Genomic DNA, 22,169 nt, shown 5'->3' on the forward strand with positions numbered 1-22,169 from the left:
GCATTCGATCTTTTGGGTCCTTCTTCCCCTCCTTTTTCCCAATCCTTAGGGTTGGCTACCGAATAATGTTGCAGTCCCTTCATATAATGGCTCACGTAGTCGTTCTGTGCTTTGTCTAACATGATCTGATATAATTCCGAAGGAATTTTGGCATATAAGCTCGTCATCCTGTAGTAACCAATTAGTTCTGCCAGTTTTACTTAGACCCTTTCACGATTTCCCTTACCCCCGCTGGTAATCCTCTAGACACATTATCTTATGTCATTCTTTACCTTTACAAGAATATGAGAGGGTACAAGGAGTATCCTAGCGTTACCTCGCTAGTCCTCATGTTTTACCCTGCCCCGTTTCTCCTTTATCCTACACTCGATGTCGAGGTAGATCTTTGGTCCACTCGTGGCCATGTCTTACTCCACCCGTAGCACTAATTCCATCTCGGTAATTTGGCTTAACCTATCTTTGCATCTCTCGGTAGTTAATTGCAACTTGGGCTCCTTTGCCTGGGATAATAGCTGTGGGGACTCCATAAGGTCCTACTACTTCTTTACCCTACAATTTTACACCTTCTCGACTGAGTTGGTAGCCTTTTATCAAAGGAGAAGGGGCTAATATCGTTAAACCACAAGTAACATTCCCTCTAGAGTCATCTGGCACTGGAGTGCGAAGTGAGTCTTGTAGTCCTGGTCATATTGTGGAATTTTTGTCCTTGGGTATTACTTCGTGTCATCGGTAAATTACATCGGCTAGTACCCTTACCTTTTGGGTTTTGCTTTTTCGCCCTCAGAGTTGGCTGCCAAGTGGTGTCGAAATTCCCTCGCCCACTGGCCCATATAGTCCTTCTGTGGTTTTCCTCTCATTAACTGATACTATGTTGAAGAGCTGTGGCATTTGAGTGCGTCGTCAGTTAGCAGTTAGCTAATCCTTGTTGTCTTGCTTAAATCCTTTTTACAATACCCTCAATATAACGTATAGTACTCCGGGAACATAATCTCATATCATTTCTCCGCCACTAGTTCTGATTCTTCCATCTCGCATGATCATACCAGCACTAACGCATTAAGTTCCATCAGAATTTTGAAGTTAAGCGTGCTGGAGCGAGAGTAATACTAGGATGGATGACCTCCCTGGGAAGTCTTCGTGTCGCGTTTCATTTTAATCCTTGCCATAATGTGCGGGGCACTCAACTTAGCTCCAGATTTACCTCAGCGTTGCCTCGCGGGTCTTTATGTTTTGCCTTGTCCTTTCCTCTGTTATCTTGCAACCAGTATCGGCGTAGACCTTTAGCTCCACTATGACCATGTCCCCCCCTTTTTTTGGTCATTTTGATTTAACTTCTCCTATTATATTCCCCCCCTTTCTGTACGCACCCATTCATTAGGGTGGGCTACTGAGTAGCGCTAAAGTTAGTTCATATAGTGACCTTTGGAGTCGCTTTGAGTTTTGGCTATTATTAGTTGGCATAGCTTTAAAGGAATTTGACATATAAGTCCCCTATCCTCTATTCACTTTGTGTTCTCCTCATTTTCTACCACAAGAGGCTTTCTATTCCTTTTTCTTTGGTTATTTATCTATCGCAACATCATTTGCGACTAACTCTATAACCAACATTTTGGCTTTTGGTCTAGCATGCTGTCATTATCCTTCATAATGTCTCTTAAGTTGGTTGATATCCTTTCATGGTTACACTCTTTTGTTTTTATACGCAACCACCTTCTAGTGTTATGTTGTTCAGGGTCTCGTCACAAACTTCTTAACGCTGCCTTATGTAGCATTCTGGCTTCCATCCAATTATTTGTAGCTTCCGGACCTTTCTAACTTGGTTCAGCAAGATATCTTGTTGAAGTTTAGACGTCTATCTCAAATATATTGCCATATCAATTGTCTCCTCCTACTTTTGCCGTTTTCTCATTAACTTCCCCCCTTTAGAGGGTACTCGTACTTTCATCTGCTTGTACCTTGCTCTATGTCTCTTTGTCCAGTCTCAATTTTGCCCAATCTCTTCCTCCAATCTACTTGGTACTGCATCATGTCTCCGTCTATCTGCATATTTTATAATCGGACTATCCGCGTACAGAGCCTTGGCTAAATTACGAAGCGACAAGAATCTTTCCATATTTAATGTGATGTGTTGTCTACTAATCGGTACTTGAATAATGTGACCCAAGGAACAACTCATCCAAGGCCGCCTTCTACTTTTCCTTTTCCCAGAATTACTTCGCACCTGTAGTCGTTCCAATTCCAATTACGCAGTGCTAGTATTCTGACGATAACTATTTAAGGTTTTCTTGAAGTAGTAGCTTTATCCCAACCTATATCCTTTGCTTCTTGGGGCGAATAGAAGTTGCGCCATTTGTTCCTTAAGTTTTTCATCCTCATCCCTTAAGGGTTCCACTATTTTTGGGGCGACGTTGTGTACACGCGTTATTTTTTTGTATCTTAAGCCCCATGCTCTTACTGCGTTCTCAACGCAGGCCTTTAACTTAGTCAACGCATACTAAGTGCGTCTTACTAGTGGTTCCACTTTATCCCTGCATACTCGTATCATACTGTTCAATTCATACTTACATATCCCCCTTTTAATTCGTATTCGTGTTCAGTTCCTGACATCTCTTTGAGGTGCTTCTGTTAGAAGTTCTTTTCCCAATTAGTCGGTGGAGAACTATAAATTATTATCGTAAACAATTTTTCAATCATTGTTGGAAGAAACCAGAACCTCTTAAACATCACAGTACTTCCCTTTTAATACTTGCCCGACCTGGTCTCCTTCCAAGTTTATCCTCAAGTTATGAACAACTCGTCTAATTTATGATAGGAATTGAGGGTTTGGGACTTCCAAAAAGAGTGAAGCTCAATTACTAGACACCTTACCCTTCAACCTGAGCTTTTTTTTTTCTACAACACAATTATGGTTAGAGATACTGCGGTCTGAACTGTACTGCTTAGACAGACTTTTGTTTCTTCGAAATAAATTTCCCCAAGTAAAGAGGGTGTCCCTTATCGACGACATGAAGAGTATCTCTTATAGCTTTAATTTAGCATCCTATAGGTACCCGGTATCAATTTCCAAGATATGTTATAAACTATGTTTTATTCCCTTCTTCTTGTATTGAGAAAAATTTGGCAGAGTTTCCTCTACACTTCTTACTATCCTAAAGCCTGTACGTAGAAAATACCAACAATGCCTCACAAGGCTAACAATACATATCATATCACAGCCGCACAGGGCTTTCAATGTCATCTCATATCGCAGCCACACAGGGCTTTCAACATCAACAATAATATAAAAATACTGGACTTACCTTATCTGTCCAACTTCAAACTGCATCTGTTGCACTTCCTGTCTGCTTTCCTTTCAGGTTTCAACTTTACATTTCAACAGTACTTCAAGACCTTACCCGATGGATATCTTCCGTGGCTTTACTTTACTTACCTGCATGCTTCGTAACTTTCCATGTCGTCAATTACTTCCTTCTGTTGGTGTCGTCCTTCTGTTAAGATCCAAGGTTAGTATAAAGAATTTTCCTATGACTCGGATCTAAAGCACGATCTAAGATAGGAAAGAAAGGTAACATCCTAAATGTCCTGTAGCTTCCTATTTATGGATGTGGCGCGCAACACATCGATAATCAAGACTCTACTAGACACGATCTGCAGACAATCCAAGGACGAACTGCTCTGATACCACTTTTGTCACGACCCAACCCCGTAGGCCGCGACTGGGGTTCGACCTGGACCCCCCGTATACATATCTATCAGTTGTAGTCACATTGAACTGTAAATAAAATAATATCATGTAACAGAGCCCCACTAGGCGATAACATTTTTATAAACCTGTAGCCCTTTTTCGTTTGTATCATAACATGACAAGGCATGCAAGCCGACAAGGCTGCCATAACATAATAACATATACCCTACACCATGTAGACCCAGCTGAATCAAACTGACATACACAACTCACATATACATGTCTACAGACCTCTAAAAATATAAATGACAACATATGGCGGGACAGGGCCCCCGCCGTAGCCCCGAATGGACAAAATAATTTTATACATCAGTGGACAATATCAAAAAACTAGGCCCCGATACAATGGAACCTCTTCCAGTTGAGCTGCATGGAATCCTAAGCTGACGGACTTCCAAAACCTGTATCTGTACCTGCGGGCATGAACACAGCCCCCCAAAAAGAGGGTCAGTATGATATATGTACTGAGTATGTAAAACGTAACATAATACACTAGAGGTATATTCGAAATAGAGAAGTAGGGGGACAAATTATCAAATCGAAGACATGTACCTGTACTCTGTGAATCACAAAAGCATGCATGCTCAATTTATACAATATAGCCGGCCCTTTCAGGGGTTCGGTGAATCACATCTGTAGGACCATCATAGGCCCGACGCCATCACCACCTTATTACAACACATCATCATATATATACATACGTACCCGGCCTTCTAGTGAGGGGCTCGGTGAGTGATGCAGTAAATTGTGCACGATAATGTACCCGGCCCGGGACTCGGTGAAAGAAGAGTTACAGTATACACGAGTAGAGTAGTGAGTACCTATATGCAATTTAAATCATTATCAGAGACTCAACAAAATAAGAAGTTAAGCTTTTGTTTGAGGACCCGAGTAACGGTGTAGTCATTTCGAGTGTCCTCTAAATTCCATTGTGGGCTGTCTCAAAAGTAATCTCGGGGACCCTAGACATGTATTAACATAGGGCCAAATCATTTATGAAATCAAAGACACTTAATCTCGTATAATCTTTAAGACTTGGAGCCTGTACATTTGGTACCTCTTTAACATATAAGAGTTTCCAGGGAAATAGTTCAACTACTGTAGGAGTTCAATATTCAGAAGTAAATAAGAGATGTTTAAGAATGGAGTTACTCCGGAGCTCAGATCATATTCAACTTACAACTAAGACAAAGACATGCCCAAAAGAAGAAAGAGAATAAGCTTTATGAAGTCTGTACTTTCCTTCAGGTGATCTTCATATACATATATCGTACCCTGCCCATCATGGGGCTCGGTGAACCACTATGGCATCAAAATCTCATTTTTGTACCAAGTACATATCAAGGGAAATGAGAGATAGTTGTATGTACTTATACCAAAACATGCTAAGAGAAAGCTTTACATACCTCTTGTGAGTTGCTCTTTGTTCCGTTCGCCTCGTCGTCCTTTGAACTATTCAACATAAAAGTAATACGAATATCAACCACTCTTAGCTTTCCAGCATCTTAGGTTGCACCTTAGCATTCCTGGAATCTATTTCCTTGCCCGTCACTTCGACTAGTTCTTTAATTAGGTAAGGCGTTAACGAAAATTGGGCAGCACCTCCCCTATAATGTGCCCTATCCGAATTTTCAATTCCACTCCCAATACCTACAGCCAACCAACAACAACAACCTACAACATGTATACAAGCAATTCACACCAACATTACACAATACAAACTCCAAACGATTTGCTCACAAATACGATATCCAAAATAGGGTGTCTAGCCTTTATTTTGTAACATCTTTAATTATACAAAACGAGGGGTCATATGGTTGCCACTAGCAGCACCTTAACCCCCTTTAGAACATATTTAGGCCCTGCAACAACATACCACACCCCTGCAGCAACAACTCACAAGAACAACACCTTACTTCGACGACAATTCAACTATAACGACTACAATTTGGGTTGTCTCCAACGCCAAGCATTCCTATACCATTTTCACGTTTCCAGCCACGCACAAGGTGTATAACACACTCCATAACAACACCAAAAAGTTCAAATTAAAAGGAGAAACCTTACCTTACCCGAAATAGGCCACAATCCGCCAAGATGCGCCTCGGAACTTCTCTTGACGCGCTGAAATTATTTGGACTGTTTGTATGACTTCCTCGCTGCCCCAAATTGGATTTTTTTTTATTAAACAACGTTATATAACTGTAAGATACCATAATTAATTAATTCACGGAACGAAATTTGGAGGCTTACCTCCAATAGGCCTAACCCGTAGCCCCTCTCTCTCGCCTCCAACGTTTTTCTCTTCTTCTTTCTTCTAAGTTTCCAATTGTAAAGCTGAAGTTTTGGTTCCGTAAACATCGTAAGATACATATATACATATCCACGTGCTTAAGGAACACCGTATATAATTAATTCACGGAGGAAAGTTGGAAATCTTACCTCAAAGTCTTCAAACCATGGCTGCCTCTTCCTCTCACGTTTTCTCTCTATGTTTTGGTTGATTTTGGATAATGAACAAGTGAATAGTCACATAGTACATATATATATGAGGTGACACATGTCAGCCCCTAAGGGTGACATGTGTCAGGCCCTTATTGGGCCACCTCAACCATGCGGCCAATTGGGTGCTGCCACGTGGCAGTGGGGTCCACCTCCCCCAAGCAGGTGGGTCACCTACTTGACCCCAAGCAGGTGGGTCACTTTCCTGCTTGAGGTGCTGCCACGTGTCACCCTCCTAGGCTGCCACGTCATTATTTTTTTCCTTCCTCGCGGATTCGTAATCTCATCTTATTTTAAGAGCCTATGTAATCCATGCTACGCAAGCTTGGTACGTACTCCAATAGCTTAAGTATGTAAGACATCCAAGTTAGTAGCTTACGTAGGTAAATCGAGTCCTACGACTCATTGCTTGGCTTCCAATTCCTTTCGGGCTCTTATGACTCCATTTCCAACCTTCTCTACTATGGGGTATCACATTATCCCTTCCTTAGAGTCGTTAGATAGTGTTGTAGCGTATCCGGCTCATATGATAAGGTCTAAGGAACTTATGGGACATTCCGAGTTTAAAAGTGTGGGGTGTAACAGAGAGGTTGGCCATGGATGGTTTCAGAAGAGGTAGGGGTAGGCTAAAGAAATATTGGAGAGAGGTGATTAGACAGGACATGGCGCAGCTACAACTTACCGAGGACATGACCTTAGATAGGAGGGTGTGGAGGACCCACATTAGGGTAGAAGGCTAGTACATAGTTTCGTTATTCTCTCTATTAGTAGGCGCATTAGTGCACTATAATTTCTTGTGCTTTGATTTCTGTTATTATCTATTACTTTTTGTACTTTGATTACTCTATTTTATCTGTGTCGTCCTCGTTATTTGCTTTTCCATATTATTTTGAACTTCTTAACCTTATCTGACCTCTTTTTATGCTTTTATTGAGCCGAGAGTCTTTCAGAAACAGTCGTCCTACCTTCGTAGAAGTAAAGTCTACGTACACTTTACCCTCACCAGACCTCACGTTGTGGAATTTCACTGAATTGTTGTTGTTATTGTTTTAATTGATAAAAAATATAGTTTTCCATTCAATTTCTATTTGACCCAATATTGATCCTATGTAAGATGTTATCAAATTTAATTTAGAAAAACTTATTTCCATAGATACAACTGTTATTAGAGCATTACAACAACAACATACTCAATGAAGTTCCATAAGTGGGTTCTGGGGAGGGTAGAGTGTATGCACACCTTACCACTATCTCCTGGCTGTTTTCGAAAGACCCTCGGTTCAAATATATCAGTCCCAAGAAAAAGAGAGCAATATATATATATATATATATATATCGTATCAGCTAGTACGAGAAGCAATGCAAATTCTACATCTTATAAATTCTACATCTACTAGCTTATAAATATAACTTAATTAGGTTCTCTATTATCAGTTATTCTAAGTTTTTTCAAGTCTTTCTACTATTGGATTGGGATTAGGTAGTGCTGGCAAATGGGCGGATTCAAATCAGATATGGACGAGTTGAAAATGGGTTAGAAAAGACGGATAATATATTCGACCCCCATATTAACTAATGAAATGATGAAGTGACTGAAACATGTGTATTTATATGGTTCTTTTATGCTCAGAAAAAGAAATCTTATGATCCTTTCTTTAGTTTGCAAACGAAAAGGATTTGTTAATTAGCTGTTAGAGTATTATTTTATAAAAAAATAATATTGACATTTAGAAAAGAATCAGATATAGTTATTTGGCTGATTATACTGATTAGAGTACTACTTCTACCTGTAAATTGTAATATTTCGTTTCATACTTTTTATTCGAAAAATAAATTTAAACTATCAATATTAAAGTGTCTATTATGTTTTAATCGAGGTTAAGGTAATATCTCTTTAGGTTCTTATCAACGAGTGATGTCAATTATTTCCTATTAAATAGAAAAGCAAGATATTTTCATACGCGTATAATTTTTTAAATCTCTACTATGAGCATCAGTAGCAAATCAAAGTTTTCTTTTTGTTTTCCTACTAAAACTTTATAGTATTATTACATTAATTCATAAAATTACCATTACCCTTTAGCCAACATTTAAATTAATAAATATATACTCGCTAAAATAGTCAAAATATTAGATGACCCGGAAATTATTATTATGAAAAGAAAATTCCAACATTAATCGTCCCAAATTAAATGGTAGGTCATAGTTTAAAGTAAATTATTGCAATAGTTCATGTATCAAAATTATGGCAGGGTGAATGTCAAGTCAAATCCAGTACGTATGAGATTGACTTTTGATGCGGTTTACAAGTCCACTTTTGGTAGTTTGGCTAAATCTTAAGGTCCACCATCACATTAACTATAGCATGCAGGAAATTATACTCTCACACGGTAGAATGTTTGCCAAAGTACAGTATTCATCCATTTTAATTTATTTATTTTGTTTTGACTTACTTTGGAGTTTAAAAAAATAATTTTTTTAATAATTTAATAATTTTAAATTATAGATATATTAATTATATTAAAATATCTTTTAATATTGTGATCTGAAACATTATATATGAAAAATTGAAATTATAGAATTATAGAAAAAGACATTTTTTAAACAAAAAAACAAAAAGTAACAATAATAATTAATTAATGCGGATTAAAATATCATGAGATTAGGGATCAAAATTCGGCAAATGCAGAGGATTTGATACGAAGGAAAATATTTACCATCAACCCCCACTTGAGACCTAACCCTAATTTCGATTCGATTCCGCCCCCGATCCAAGACCCGATCCACAACAAGAGACCTGAGACCCCGACCCTAACTTGAGACCCTGACCTAAAACCACGGCCTGAGACCAGAGATCCCAATTTGATACTCGACCTCGACCCGATCTTGGCTCGAGATCTGATCCCGACCCCGACCCCGATTGAGACTCGATCCTGATCCAAGACCCGAGATTCGACCCCCGATCTGAGACCCAACATCGACCTGTGACCTAAGACCCGACCCCCACCCGAAATCCAACCTTGACCTGAGACCCGAGACCCAACCCTAACCTTAGACTTGACTCCTAACACCTAACCCAAGACCCGACTCAAATCCCGAGATCCTGACTCGAGACCCAACACCCGACATCCTTCCCAAGACCTGACCCCGATCCCGACTTTTGATCCCTACCTGAGATTTAAGATTAGTATCGAGAATCAATATTTGAGACTTGAGTTAAAATGAGAAGTTGAGGTGTGAGGTTCAAAATGATTTTGAAAAATATTTTTCTTACTTTCTTAAGGAAAGACATTTTCCTTAAATTTGAGGAAAATAAGTTGATTTGAAAAATATTCTTCAAAATATTTAAATCACTCAAATATAAAAAAAATAAAAAATATTTTTCGTTGTACTAAACACACCCTTAAAGTAATCTATTTTGGATTTACGGAAATTTTGGTAAGCCGAATTTACTCACTGTCTATACTCAATTGTAGATGTAGCTTTTATTACTGGTTTATCCAAACATAATATTTTTTTTATAAAATATAAATGTGGAACCCACAATTATTTTAATAAAAATTAGATTAAAATAAAAAAAGGGGTACAATGAGTTCACTTAAAAAACTTAATTAAAAGTTGAACTCATTTAAATTAAATTATAGGTTCCCTTCTCTATACCGGTAAAAATAGTAATGTATATTTGCTATAATAGTCAAGATCAGACGTACAATGAGTTTATTACCAATAATCCATTTGGTCAAAATTTTAAAATTATCATATTTTGATACTTTTTCAGTTAATTTAAAAAATGCTTTTAGCAGTAATTAATGTTTCATTAATTTTTTTAAAAAATATTTTAAATTTATTTTTTCAAAAATGCTTTTGAGAAGAACGACTTCTGAAAATGAGCTTCTTTTTCTACTAAAAATCACTTTTTTTTCTTCTAAAAGATTGGTCAATCACCTCCACTAATTTTCTTAAAAATAAAATTAATAAGCACTATTGACTTTGAAAATTCTTAACCAAACAGCCAACAGGATACAAATATCTTATAAAATTAAACATTAAATTTTTTAAAATTTTGAACCCAAAGCTACATTAGAAAAATATCTTTAGCAAGTGTAGTAAGAGATATATAGGGATGTGAGAAATATATATATATATGTGAATTGTTTGTGGCTCTTTCTATTGGGCGCGGAATGTCCAGACGTGAATTGTGATAGTTTCAGTTTAGTTTGTTGATTCAATTACTTTGTCACTAAGTATATCGATTTCATTAAATAATGTGTTAACTCTTCTTTCGCTTTTTCATTCAAAATTCGTTAAAAAATGTTAAATCTTTTTTGAATGGGTGGGAAGGAACTATTGAGGCAACTTGAATGGTTTAATTAAGAAGAATATTGCAACAAGTGCCAAACTTTGGAAGATTTGCACTTTTGCTTTAATTTAATACACTCAATTTTTTAATTTTTCAAGTTAGTGCACCAATGTTTCATGCACCTCTTCCGGCTTTTTTCCTTAAATACACATTTGTAAAACTAAAAATTTGCCTTTATAAATACTTGAAATGTGTCACCTTTATTTCCCATGCAATAAACAGTAACAAAATGCATGTGGTCTACTTCATCGCAGTTGTTCATCCTCAAAACCACGCGCAGCAAAATAAGTAAGAGCCCGTTTGGATGGGCTTAAAAAAAGTAACTTTTATGTATAAAGTGCTTTTAGAACTTTGAAGTGCTGAAAGTTATTTTTATAAATAAGCAGTTGAGTGTTTGGATAAAAGTGCTTATGATGTGAATTTTAGGGTTAAAAGAATAAAAAAAAGTAGTTTGAGAATTTAGTTAAAATATAAAGGATATAAAAGTAATTTTCATGGTCAAAGAAAATGACTTTAAGCACTTTGGAAAAAAAAGTTAGGAATCCTAACTTTTCATTTCTGACTGACTTTAAGAACTTTATGGCTTAAAGTCAGCATTAGACAAACACGTCCAAAAGCTAAAAAGGGGCTTTAAGTTGGTTTTGACCAACTTAAAGCCAATCCAAACGGGCTCTAAAATGTTACTATGTTTTAGAGCCGGGGTGGCATTGTTGTTGGGAGGGCTAAAACCATTTATTTTGAAAAAAAGAAATATTTTTTTGAAAAATCAAAGCGTTTGGCGAATCACTAAAATCGTTTTTAAATGTAAGCAGGAGTAGTTTTATTTTTGTTGTTGGGAAAAAAAGCTAAAAAATTATTTTTCTTAAAAACAGCAGAAGCAAGAAGCAGAACTATTTTTTTTTAAAGACCAAATTATACCTTCTATAAATACATAGTTACTAATCTCCCTTATTAATTAATTAGCATATCTCATAAGTTTGGTTAAGTATTATTTCAGAATTTTATTTTTTATTTTTATATATAAATTTTCTTTTATTTTATACCTTCAGAATTACAAGGTAAATCTTCTATTATTATGAAATCATTATGTGATAAAATTAGGGATGAAATCATTGAATTTTTTATGATGTATAGACTTAAGACATTATTTATTTTTTTGGTACATTTTTGTATGTAGTGATTTAATTTGTGAAATGGTTTTTAAATTTATTTTACTCGATATTTTTAATTATATTTAAATTATCATGTTAATATTATATCAATATTTTTTTATTTATCTATGTATAATATCAATTGAAAATTTGAATATGTACATTTTAATTTAATAAAAGTTTATAAAATTTTTATAATAGATATTTAAAATAGTTCTCTCTGTAAAATAGTCTTAGTGTTAAAAGTAGATTAATATTTGTCCTTTTTCGTAATTTGACTCTTAAAATCATTTTTTTTAAAAAATTAGCCAAACACAATCTTTTTTTTCAAAAGCGTTTTTCAAATGAATTAGTCAAATATAGATTGCTTTTTTTTTCAAATGAACTTTTCTGAAAAGCTATTTCTAAAAAATACATCTAGAAATAAGTAATTTTTAGCAATAATGCCAAACAAGCTCTTTAAGTCTTCTTTTCCGCAAGAAGCCTCATTCAAAAGCTACGGTAGGTAGTATTTCTTTTCTCCTAAAATAGATTAAAAATAAAATTAACATTTGAATTTACACCTATTATATTATAGTACTAGAAACAGGATCTGTGTTATTTTTTTTAATTTCAGTTTATATAGCACAAATTTCATTTGAAGAGTCAATTAAACTTTTAATAAGTATGTTTTTTTTAGTTGTTTTAAGTTGGTTAATTATTGTGATTTATAGTGTTATTTACGTAATTTTGTCCTTATTAAAATAACATATGTTACTTCCATTGTCTCAATTTATGTGACACTGATAGAATTTTGATAGTCGGCCAAATTTTTTATATGACTTTTAATTTTTTAAGTTGTTAATTATTGTGATTTATAATATTATTTACGTAATTTTCAAATAATATATATTACTTTCTCCGTCCCAATTTATGTGACACTGATAGAATATTGAGAGTCAACCCAATTTCCAAATTTTAAATATATCTTTTAAATATTTTAAGTTGTTAAACTTGTGATTTATAGTACTTTTAATATAATTTTAAAATAATATATTTTATTTCTCTATCTCAATTTATATGATTCCATGAGAGGACCATCGTTGATTGTTGCATTGTGATTGAGTATGTTTACCTGTATAATGATTCAAGAGTTGACATAACTGTGATGTGATTGTATATAGTTGTCTTACTGTGATGTAGTTTCTTGTTCATATTTCATTTACTAAAAATGGTTGTGTGATCCTACCAGTACAATATGGTTGTGTACTGATATTACATTTGCTCTTTCTTTAAGTACATGACATATTCAGGCAGCTGTTGAGAGACCCCAATTAGGAGATCATTGATCGTTCGATTTCAGAGCGAGACAATTTTTTTGAGCTGTCGTGGATTCATCTTAGCTCTTAGTCCTTTGCATTTCAGACTGTGTCTTAGATGTTGTTTTATTTATTGCTTCGGGTTTCACTCCCTTTATTCTAGACCTTTAGATAGGTTTTGGTACAATGACTTTCAGGTTCTATAGATTAATTTCTACATGATTTGATATCGTTCCTGAGTTTATGAGAACTCAGTTTTAAGGTAATATTTATTCTGTTTCCAACTGTTAATTGCATGTTTTGGGTTAATAGCTCTGCTCTAATTTGGGATAGAATTGGTTCCCCCACTAGAGAATTAGTGTGGTGCCACTCACAATGGATCAAGGTCATGACAGACCATGACATTGAGCTCTTACTGGTTACAAACAAGCATTAACAAACATTAGCAGACATGAAACTAGTAGGAGCAGAAGCAGCGCTAGAAGTAACAATTAATATATGCAGAGCCAAAAGGATAATTACTGCACGGACTGGAGCAAACATTACCAACTAAAACTACAAGAATAGAGAGCAGAACGAAGATAAGATTAACAATAAGAAGTCTGAATTAATAAAGAGTAAAGAGTATTAAAATGGTTGGGAGGCCTGGAGCGAAAAATTCCGTATGGGCCGAAAAGTTTTGGATCAGAGTTTAATATAATTTAGATTTTATAATATTTTAAAAATCCTTATTAATAAAAATATGGTTCTTTGGTGCATCGAAGAACAAAGATCCTTAAACCAAAATTTTGAAGAAAAAAATGAAATCGCATCAAAGAACTGAATTAGTTTGGTTTGATCCGATTTTTTGATATTTATGACCATCCCTGATATAATACCTCACATTCAAAATATTTAAATTATGTTTTCAAAGACTTATAAATCTAATGTTATTGCTTTATGTCACCCGTCGATGGAATGTCGGGAGAGTAGTTGTAAATGAATGATTATATCAATGAACACTTCTACTAAGTCACTTAAAGTCTTAGACTAAAGTTAGAGACCAAGGGGTATCTAGAAACAAAATTTGTAGTTGAAGATTTTACTACTGGAAAGAATTTCAAATAATCTTGTATGTGGAATGTCTTAGAATGAGCATATCTCCCAATATATAAAATGTTAGAGGGCTCATTAACTATTAAGTTGAAGGTCTACGAGTCTAGTTTCCAACACATGTATTAAACCGTTTGATACGATTCCAAAGTAGAGAAATATTTATATTTTCGTGAGACTTCACAAATAAGTAGGTTGATGTGGGCCATGGAATCAAAATATTTATATTTTCGTGAGACTTCACAAACAAGTAGGTTGATGTGGGCCCTAGGTCGGTGGAATATTGCTTATATCCCTTTCTTCTTCGTTGGAAATCATTTTCATGTTTTCAGTTTAAAAAAATCAGATAAAATTTTTAGATTACTCCATTGATCCTTATTATCTAGTCTTGGAAGTTTAACGAAAGTTGTTCACGTGTTGAATCCATTATTTTGGTATAGTTTGCCCCATCAATTTTGTAGTATAACTTTAGAGGTGTTGTGGAACCGGAGACTTGGTTGCCTAGTGAGTTCGTGGCAGTTTTTCAGTGGGCGGAGGTGTAGCGAGGTAAGACCTTCTTTATTCCTAGATAGTATTTTACAGTAAAAATCCGCACCTTTTATCGAATTGTCGTAGCATTTATTGTCCTTGGTGGTTGATTGAGTTTCCACCTTGGTTTAGTAATGTGGAGGTGCGGCAAAAGTTTGTTGGCCATGTGAATTCATTGGAAAAAGGTATGTTAAGGCTATTATTTCTTCTCGACATATTTTCTTAAAACCTAAGTAAGATAGGGTAAGTATATTATTGTCAAAATACTCGCAGTCATAATTGTTGTGTTATCTTCTTGAGTATGTATATTTATCTCTCGATAAGACTATTGTTTTATAGACAGTGGCCTCACATTATATCCGACTTAAAATTACCCGTATAGGTGGTTTACAGCTTGCCTGCTTACTTTTGGACTGCTTGCTTGTCTATTATTGATTTTTAAATCGAAGTGGATGGTTTAAATACTTGGAGCCTTGTGTGCTGAGATACAAAATGTAAGATCCTTGTGCTCTCATATATAGATATAGGAGTCTTATGTGCTCAGATACAGGAGTCTTGTGTGATCAAATACATATATACAAAAGCCTTATGTGCTAAGATACAAGTATATGAGCCTTATCTACTTAGTTACATATATACAGGAGCCTTGCATGCTTGGATATAGATACAACAAGCCTTGTGTGCTCGATTACTTCGACTCTGAGCGATCCAATTATACTATCACACCCAAACTAGGGGAGGTACGACTGGCACTTGATACCATATTCGATCAAGTTAGCCACTGAAACATACTAGCTAACCAAATTATGGACCTAAAAGATCGGACAATACAACATCTGAATTACTAAGCCTGGACCATTAAGGTCATGACCTGAATAACAATAATTCATATAAACAAGGTAGACAAGCCAAAATAATAAAGTACTAACTAGCCGACGAGGCCACAACTGAAGACACACACACACACACACACACACACACATATATATATGGAAAGCCTATGAGCTGGAGACCAAAAGCTGCAAAAAGAAATTCATAATACTATGTCCACAATAGCCTCTAAGAGTGTCATAAGCACTATGGGGACAAGACCCCGACTATAACCCAAACTGTACAACAAAAGTCAGCATCCTATGAAAGCTCTAGGAAGAGGTGAAGCTTACCAACTCACAGATGAACTCCGAATCCTAGTGGAGGGGTTGATCAGAATCCCTACATGGACTTGCACGCATGAAAGAAAAATATAGCGTCCCCAGGTAACAAAACATCAGAAAGAATAAAAATGTCTAGTATATAAGTCATAAAGTAGAATTGTAAATAGCTATTGTAAAAAGGGTAATAAAGATACCACCTGAAACTGAAACTCAAACAAACTCCAAGGCCGAAATCTAACATCCTATTAATCAAATACACATGGTTTGCTCATATAATTGTATGTCGTGAATACATATGTATAGATGTAAATGCATGACATACCCAACCAAATGCTAGCAATGGTGGTCTCTTTCGATAGCGAACTGGCATCAATTTGCTAACGTGTGGCCATCTGTACAATATACACATTCTTCTGGAAAAATAGGCCTCCTTCCCTACAATTATAGCTCGAAGTCCATGCACAACATGCCATGTATGATATGAACTTTGAATGTACATTGTAGGCTATAATAATAACTTAGCCAATCTTGGCTCATTAGTATTCTTATTCTCACATGTTTTCCGAATAAGCATGAAAACTTAACTCGATTTTTAGAAAGATAACTTAACCCTAAAGATGTTCATAAAAAGCTTAAGGTGATTCACCTAGTTCCTATACCTGATTTCTTGATAATTTATGGAACAAAGTATTTCAAAAATCAAGTGTTTTACTTGTTTAAATATATAGATTATATTTGAGAGCTTTGGGAATCGGCGTGTTACTTTAAAGTTTTTCAAAATACACTTTAGCAAAGAAGGAGGACTGGTTGTATACTAAATGTATTTTATAATCTTTTTAAGTTACACCACCCAAGAAGAATAAGAATTCATACATCTGGACATATAGACAAGGAAGTGGACAAAATGACATATAGATGTCGAATACTCTATTTTACTAGATTAGTGGAATATCAACATAATAGAATCATGAAAATACTTCATCTGCGATCTCAATGCCTTTTACAGAATGTCTTTATTGTAGAAGATAGTAAAATATCACATTTGTCATTTTAGGAATTTCCCAGGATTCATGCTAAAAGAAAGAATGAAGAAGGCCTTAACATATCTTTCCAACAAACGTCCAAATTCCTGTAGTTCCTTCACAAAAGTTGTTCGTTATGTCCTAAGCTTCACAAACACTATATATACATAACTTATACGCACATATAAATAGATCATAATTGAGCTTAAATTGGAAGATTTTCCATAGGATCCTAACTTGAAGAAACATCTATAGAACTTTATAAAAACAATCATAGAAGAGTCCCAAGATGATTACCTTAGCAAATCAAGTGTAAATCTTGAAGAACCACAAAGAACTACAGAGCTCTGTCTTTCAAAGCTAGCTCCAAATGCAGTAATGGAAGGAGAAAATGATTGCCAAGCATAAAAATCATGTTTCAACGCACGAGGCAAACTTTAATGATAGAAATCGCTAAAAATGAACCTTAATCACTCAAGAAAACCATTGTAACCCTACTTTAAGCTTTCTCACTGTTTATAAGCTGAAATGAGACTGTTTTATGGCTTAAAACATCAAAATGCCGACTTAAACCAATTTTTGACCCGACCTAGTTTGCGACCCGATTTCAGCCTAAACAGTTCACGATAAACAACTATAACTCTTTACTCCAATGTCGGTTTGAAGTATAGTTTTGTGCATTACAACTAGACTCATAGAGCTTTGATTTGATATATATGGACCTTTTTACTCCTTATATGTTGGGAGAAATAATCTGAGAAATTTGACCAAAAATTTAGAAAATATATTAAGAGAAACTTATGATAACTTTTTTCGACCTTTATTTCACAACTTGCTTAACTTTAAAACTTAAAATATGACCATTGTGATCTTATAATATCTCATATAATATTATTTTATGCATAATAGATACTCTTTGTCTTATTTCAAAGGTACAGATTAATTTAAACCTTCCAAATGGGCAGGTGCTACCTGAACGATTTCTTTAACCCCGAACATTTGTTTAAGGGATTCCTAAACTTTTAAATATTCTAATTCAACCCATCTCTTCATAATTAACCTCTAATTAAATATTTATAACAAAAGAAAAGGAAAAACAAATAGAAATCCCTTATCTTTCATTCCACTCTCAAAGATCCCTTTTACCTCATTTTCTCGAAAGACTAGGGTGCAAGTTCTTCAAGTGAGGTCTTCGAGTTCTCGATTGTTCTGCGAGTCTCCATGATTGTATTTTTTGAGAAATTCTTGTCATAAAAATATACATGCTTTTATTGATTATTGATGAAATATTGATTTTCTATGAATTAATTTCTTGAACACATGATTTGAACTACTTGTTTACTTAAACCCTAGCAGCATGTCAATTGATATTGAATTGTATACATCTTAAGATTGAGTATAGAGCCTTGAATTGTGAATGTGCGATTGTGATTGGAATGTGAGCATGATGATAGTGTTGATAAATTGATAGTCCTGAATATTGTCATGATTGTCTAAAATTTCTCTTAACTAAATAATTGAGAATGATTGGAAAAATGATTGGTTGAAAGGATTAATTTGATAGAACGAAAGAGTTGAAAAGATTCCAAAAGAGACTTACTGATTTGGTTTGATTTTTATTGAATGTCTTGTGAGCTTGAGTCTTGGGAGGAGTATCGAGCACCGAATTAGGTAAGAGTTAGTAATAACTCGAACCCAATAACTATGTCGCCAAACATTGGAGTGGATTGAAGCGTTAAAGTTGTATGTTTCCCAAATTATTGTCCTGACATGATAGGACTTGATTGGTTATAGATCCATGATTGTTGATTCATTCTTACCTAGTAAGGTATGGACGGATGTGGCAACAACGTCGGCTTATTGTACTATCACTGGCTCATAAGTGATGGTAGTCTGATAAGAGAAACTCTCATATAGGTCTTGATAGTATTCTAAGTTGGATTGGAATGGATTGGATTGAATTGTATATGATTGGTCTTGCCTAAATCATATTATTGTTTAGACTCAGGACATATTGATTGAGTTGTTCATTCTTCTGATTTGAGATTCTGAGTTTATTTGATTTTACCCTGATACATGTTTCATTCTGCCATTTACATACTCATACATTCCACATACTGACGTCTATTTGGGCCTGCATCATTTTATGATGCAGAGACAGGTACTAGAGATCATGAACAGGTGCATCGTTGAGGATCTATCCACATTCAGATGATTAGTTAGTCATCCTTGCTTCCGGAGGATACCCCATTTATCATTCTAGCTTGAGTTTAGTTTTTTTCATTTGATTTGAAGCAACCAATCTCTGTCATTGGCACCACCTAGATTATTGATAGAAGCTTTATAGACTAGAGTGTTGATGATGTTGATTCATTTTTTTTGGACTATTTTGATTCTTTTAGTTGTTGATTGGATAGATGGTTGGCCTTTGACCTTATTTATGAATAGAAATCTTAATGAGTTGAGTCTTCCACTGATAGAATGTTATTGAATGAATGTGTAATTGGACTAAGTAGTTTGCTTAAGGACCAGCAATGGTCTTCGAATGCCGGCCATGTCTAGGGTACCTTCTCGGGACGTGACAAACTTGGTATTAGAGAACAGAGTTCAAGAGTCCTAGGGAGTCTATGAAGCCATGGCTAGTAGAGTCTTACTTATGGGTGTGTTGTGCACTACACTTATAATCAGGAGGTTATAGGACATTAGGAATTGTTTTACTTCTTCATATTCTGAGTTCGTGCGAAATAGTTTAACTCTAAAAGTTCCCTCCTAATTTGTGCATTACATATTTGCAAATAATGCCTCCTAAATGCACCGCTATCTAGAGGAACGCTGCCAATACTGAGGTTCCACAATCTGAGGGGCCCCACCATCTAGAGTGAGAGCTAGGGGCCAACCTATAAGGTTTACTGAGGCTCCGCAAGAGCCTACTACTCAGCCAACTCCTACTTCAAAAGCAAAGTTCAGAGGGGATATCACTATGCTCACCTAACTTATAGCTGGACCGAAGGATAGTTAGAGTTCACCGGCTCCCAGCTCTAGCTCTCAAGAGCTGTCAGCTTCGATGAAGATCCAAGACTTCCTGAGGATGAACCCACCAGTTTTCACGGGTTCCAAGGTTGAGGAAGATCCCCAGAACTTCATTAATGCGATGTGAAAGATCCTTAAAGTGACGCATGCAACAGAGATCGAGGAGGTTGAGTTGGTGTCTTATCAGCTCAAAGATATGGCAAAGGTATAGTACAACCAATGTGAAGAAGGTAGAGGTGGAGATGCAGAGCCTATTATCTGGGATGAATTTGAGGGAGCCTTCCTTGATCACTTCTTCCTAGGGAGTTGAGGGAAGCAAAGATAGAGGAGTTCGTGAATCTAAAATAAGAGGGTCTGATAGTGAAAGAGTATAATCTGAAGTTCATCCAGCTGTCCCGATATGCTCCAGATATAATCCTATATATGAGATCAAAGATGAGAAAGTTTGTCCCCGGCTTGAGCAAATATGTGAAGAAAGAGTGCATAACATCACTGCTGATTTTTGACATGGACATTTTTAGGTTGATGGTGTATGCTCAGCAAGTAGAGGATGATAAAGGAAAGTCAAGAAGGAGCACTTGAGTAAGAAGGTAAAGTTAGTTGGGCATGAGAATGAACAGAGGCAGAGCAAGGGCAATAGATCATTCTTTCAAAAGAGCTCTTCCAACTATTCCCCAATAATGGCAAGTGCACCTACGCCTTATAACAGGTATGATCAGCAGGGACAAAGTCCATAGAATTCCAGAGCCTAGGGTTATAATCCTAGGCCAGTGTGACCTAGGTATTGAAGGAAAAGCCTCCTTGTAAAAAGTATGGTAGGCTCTACTTGGGAGAATGTAGAGAGGGCAAGAATGGTTGTTATAAATGTGGCTAGATGGGTCATTTTAAGAGGAAGTGTCTGATATGGGGAAATAAAGTCCAATCTTCTACTACAGCACCATCGGCTAGAGATAATTAGAGGGTCACTACTTTAGGTACAGTTGGAGGTACAAACCGTCTATATGCCATGGGTAGTCGCAAGATCAGGAGAACTCCCCAAACATTGTGACATGTATGATTTGAGCCTTTGCTCTTGATTATTATGTCTTGATGAATCTGGGTGCCATGTTATCTTTCGTATCTCTTTATGTGGCTAGTAGATTTTTTAGAGTTCCTGAGTGTCTTCTTGAACCTTTCAGTGTATCTACTCCTGTTGGTGAGTCTATCTTAGCTGAGAGGGTCTATAGGGATTGTAAAGTGTCTATCTATCACAAGGATACCATGGATGACTTAGTTGATTTGGACATGGCCAATTTTGATGTGATTCTTGTTATGGACTGGCTATATGCTTGTTAAGCCTCTTTTGATTGTAGAACTCAGATTGTTAAGTTCAGTTTCTGAATGAGCTTGTCTTAGAATGGAAAGGTAGTCTTGTTGTGCATAAAGGTAAGTTTATCTCCTACCTTAAGGCCAGAAAGTTGATCTATAAAGGGTGTATTTAGCACATAGTTAGAGTCACAAATGATAGTGTTGAATCTCCTATTCTTGAGTCTATCCCAATTGTAAATGAGTTTCCTGAGGTATTCCCTGAGGATCTGATCGGAGTCCCTCTTGATAGAGATATAGATTGATGGATTGATGTCCTTCCCAATATGTAACCTATTTTTATTCCTCCATATATAATGGCTCCAGCTGAGTTGAAAGAACAACTGAAAGATTTCCTAGATAAGGGATTCATTAGGATGAGTGTCTCACCTTGAGGCGCTCTTGTCCTATTTATGTGAAAGAAAGATGGGTCATTGAGAATGTGCATTGACTATCGTTAACTGAACAAGATTACCATAAAGAACAAGTATCCCCTTCCTAAGATAGATGATTTGTTTGACTAGCTTCAGGTGCCACTTTTTTTTCAAAAATAGACCTTAGATCAGGCTACTACCAGTTAAAGGTAAGAGAATATGACATACCAAAGACTGCTTTCACAACTCGGTATGGTCATTTTGAGTTTCTAGTTATGTCCTTCGGTTTGACTAATGCTCCTGCAGTATTTATGGACTTGATGAACAAAGTGTTCAAACAGTATTTAGCTATGTTTGTGATTGTATTTATAGATAGTATATTGATCTATTCGAGGAGTGAGGAGGAGCATGCTAATCATCTCAGAATTGTCTTTCAGACTCTCTGCCAAGTTTTCAAAGTGTGAATTTTGACTTGCTTCTGTGGCATTCCTAGTCCATATTTTATTCGAGAAGGGTATACGAGTTGATTCGCAAAAGATTAAAGCGGCTAAGACTGCCCGAGGCCCACA

This window comes from Solanum dulcamara, chromosome 6 (genome assembly GCF_947179165.1).
Source record: "Solanum dulcamara chromosome 6, daSolDulc1.2, whole genome shotgun sequence".
Classification (NCBI taxonomy): domain Eukaryota; kingdom Viridiplantae; phylum Streptophyta; class Magnoliopsida; order Solanales; family Solanaceae; genus Solanum; species Solanum dulcamara.